Here is a 3,560-nt window from a genome sequence, read left to right as displayed (position 1 = left end):
CGCCTCTCTGCCCAGCCCCAAGCTGCTGACACAGACATGGAAATCATGTTCCTTCCAGACTTCCAGATGAGGGCTTGGCAGGGGAAGCTGAGACAGCTAGGGGCTTCCAAACCCCCAAATTCCATGCTTCTCGGTTAGGACTGAGGTCACTGCTATGGGCTGAGGTTTTTCCCTCCTCAAGACGAGACGCTCCCTTAGGGCAGAGCCATGTCTCTCCCCTTCCTCTCTTCCCCTAAAGCCAAGGCTGTCTGTGAGGCGGGCCAAACACTTCCCATCAGACTGGGCTTCCAGGAGGTGGGGGCTGAGTCTCCTCCTTCACCTGGAGATCCCTAGGGAAAGGCTGTGTCACCTCCCTGGACTGCAGCCTGCTGGGCCTGGGTCATGTTTCCTTACCTTACACTGAGGCTGTGGGAGTGTAGGGCTGATTTCCACCACAGGCTGCAGCTCCCTTAAGCATCCATTTTTTCCAGTCCCTTTTGTCACCCAGTGACCCTGAAGCTTTCACCAAGGCAGCCTTCTGTCTTCCACCTGTCCCCGCTGGAGGAACAAGTCAGCCCCTGTGCCTTTCCTGGCAGCTGAACATGGGACAGGACATCAGGGATGGGGCCCAGTGTTCTGCAAGGACCGTGTGGGTTGGGTGAGGGCTGAGCGACCTGCAGGGGACTGAGTGCTTCTTGCGAAGCTGCAGTACTTGGAGATGGCCACAAGATGTCAGCTAGAGGCCGTGGAAGTGGCTCCTGTCCTGGGCTGAGCTCAAAAGCAAGAAATCACAGCAGCCTGCAAGGCCCCCTCTGTCCCCCACTCAAACCCACAACAATGCTTGATCTCTCTGCACTGCCCCAGTTCTTTGCTCTCAGAGGAGTGAGTTCTGAGGCTCCTTGACTTCCAGCTCTGCAGGCACCCTTGCTGGGAAGAGCGCTGCGTGCCTGTGTTCCCGTGTGTCCTTGTGCGTGCAGCTTCAGGCCACCACAGCCGAGTTTGCATGCTCAGGGCTGCCTGGGTTTGTGTGTTAACTCTTGGCAGGAAGTTTGTGTCTGTCACAAACAGAGAAATTCAGACCTGGAAGGGCCCTTAGAAATCTCCCAGTTCAACCTCTCATTTTATAGATGAGGAAACAGAGGCTCAGAGAGAGAGGAAATGGCTTGTCTAAGGCCACATAGCAAGTCCGTGCTGAGCTGTTCCTGGAACCCAGGTCTCCCACTTTGCAGCATGTGTGTGCACCCGCCTGGGAGCCTGGTTGACCAGGACTGTGCCTGGTGTACTTTTGTGTTAGTGATTTATGTCCAATGGGTCTTGGAAATTTCCCTGACTGACCATCAGCCTGCAAGGTTCCAAACAGAATCACAGGGAAATGGGAAGAAGGAAGGCATGGAAAGGAAGGCAGGAGAAGCAGAGAAGTATGCGTGCGTGTAGATGCGCGTCTCTTTCTGCTTCACGGGGGTAGAGTGTGATGCCAACGGGGGTGTGTGTCTGTATCTCCCTAGGTAAGTGTGTCTATGTCAGATACCTTGATTCACCCTGGTGTTGAGGTCTGAGTTTCTGTACGTGCATGTGTACTCGTGTGTACTAGGACCCATGTGAGGGGCTGCACGGAGTCAAGGTGTCTCTGGGGAGGCATTGGTGCTTTTGGCTGGATAGAGTGTGAGCGACGGTTTGTGCCAGTGGTTGGCGTGCGTGTCAGTGACTCTGGAGTGGGCATCAGTCAGTGGCTGCTTGAGTGACCAAGGGTGTCGGTGAGCAGAAAGAAGAGCCTGCTCCCTCTCCCTATCTCTTTGTCCCCAATCAGACTGTCTTCCCATGGCCCCTAAGGTTTCAATGTCCCTGCCCCAGTAGCAGTGAAGAAATCCTTTATCGGCTGAGGCACCAGCCCCCGTGTCGGGATTTCAAGGTTCCTGTCGGTTCCATCCATCTTCCGGGGCCTCCTGGTATTAGCATTGATCTACAGGGGAAATGGAGAGCGCGGCTGGGTTATCACGCACCCGCCCGCCTCCCTGGGCCGTGATTGAGTGCACACAGAGAATTTTTGAAACATGGCCGCCCTAACTTATTCTGTCTTCCTGCCAATAGCGTGGCATGGGTCCAAATTACGGGTCGATACCAGCTGATCTTTTTATGTTAAACTGTGATGAAGTTGCTTCTGTGGGGAGATGGTATGAGGCCCTAGGTCCTCTTTTATCGGAGAACTTTTGGGATGGAAAAGGGAGGGATGGAGGACTGGGCAAGGGGAGTGGTCAGTCGGCATCGTGGGAGGCAGGTAGTATGTGCCTGGGCCAGGAGCATGCGCATGCTCGCAGGGGAGTCCGAGCGCTGCACTGGCCTTCGATTCCCTGTTCCTGCCTGATTTCTCCCCTGGTGACCCTGGCCACACTGGGGACCCTCAGAGGCCCCCATCAGACTTCCCATCGCTCAGCCAGCCTACCCCTGGTGCGGCCCCTCCCTGGTCCCCTCTAAGGATAGAATTCCATTTCCCTCTAGCCGCTTCCAACCTTCTCCCCCACCCCCACTCTACACACCTGCACCATCAAACGGGTTTGTCTTTAACCTCCAAACAGGGAACTTTAATTAAAGAGACAGTGACCCCTTTTATGAGTTTGGTCGAGTTGGGTTTCAGGGCCCTTGTCACTAGCGGCTCACATAACCCTAACAAAAGCTCACAGGCCCCAAGAGGAGCCGGTCTCCCTCGTAGACATTGTGGTGGGGGCACAGGGCGGAAGGGGGAGGCATCTTTAGGTCAGGAACCCCAGTGACTGCACTGATGAGGTTGAAGGTTGGGGGAGGGGACAGGCGAGGGGTCTGGAGAGGGGACACTGACACTGGGCAGTACCTTTGGAGCACGACCCCAGCCACAGGACAGCCATCTGGACCCCAGCAGTGTAGCAGCTTCTCCCTGTCTGAAATGGTTAAGTTTCCAACAGGTGCCCCCACAAATGTCCAGGGCTTGTATCCTATTTTCCTGTGGGCTTGCATTATAAAGCTTGAAGTCATTGCCAAGAGGAATAGACTGGATAGAACTCCAAGAACAGCTGAATTTTTTTACTCACATATTTAAAGAAAAAGTGATTTTATGATAAAACATAATTGCTAATAACTACAATAACACCACTCAACATCTGGCATGAAACACAAATTCTGTCCTCAATCTGAAGATGCAAACATGGCACAGCATATACACGGCCTAGAAGGGAGCTGCCCCTCTGCATAGAAGAGCTCAATTCAGGCATCACTGGGCCCCTGTTCTCCACCTTTCCCGCCCACAGCTTCCTTGAGGACCCCAAGCATAGACATATAGTGGGTTCACCTTGTGAGTTTGAAGGGCCCTTATCTGACGTTCAATCACCTCTTAGCTGTTGATTTTTAACCAAGGGTTTCTCTAGGTCCTGTAAGGGATGTTTGCTTGCCCTTTGATCTGGTGCTTTGATATCCTTTGTGAATTCTTCAGGCTGGAGAGGGCTGCCCAACTCGCCACACTTATTCATTCAACAAACATCAGGGACTGTTAAAAGGAACCAGTGTGTAATTGATTATTTCCAAAGGGATGGGTTTTCACGAAGTGGGGTATA

The sequence above is a fragment of the Sapajus apella genome, unplaced genomic scaffold (genome assembly GCF_009761245.1).
Source record: "Sapajus apella isolate SASKATOON/1434 unplaced genomic scaffold, GSC_monkey_1.0 scaffold13, whole genome shotgun sequence".
In the NCBI taxonomy this organism is placed as follows: domain Eukaryota; kingdom Metazoa; phylum Chordata; class Mammalia; order Primates; family Cebidae; genus Sapajus; species Sapajus apella.
This window is presented reverse-complemented; position numbering follows the sequence as displayed.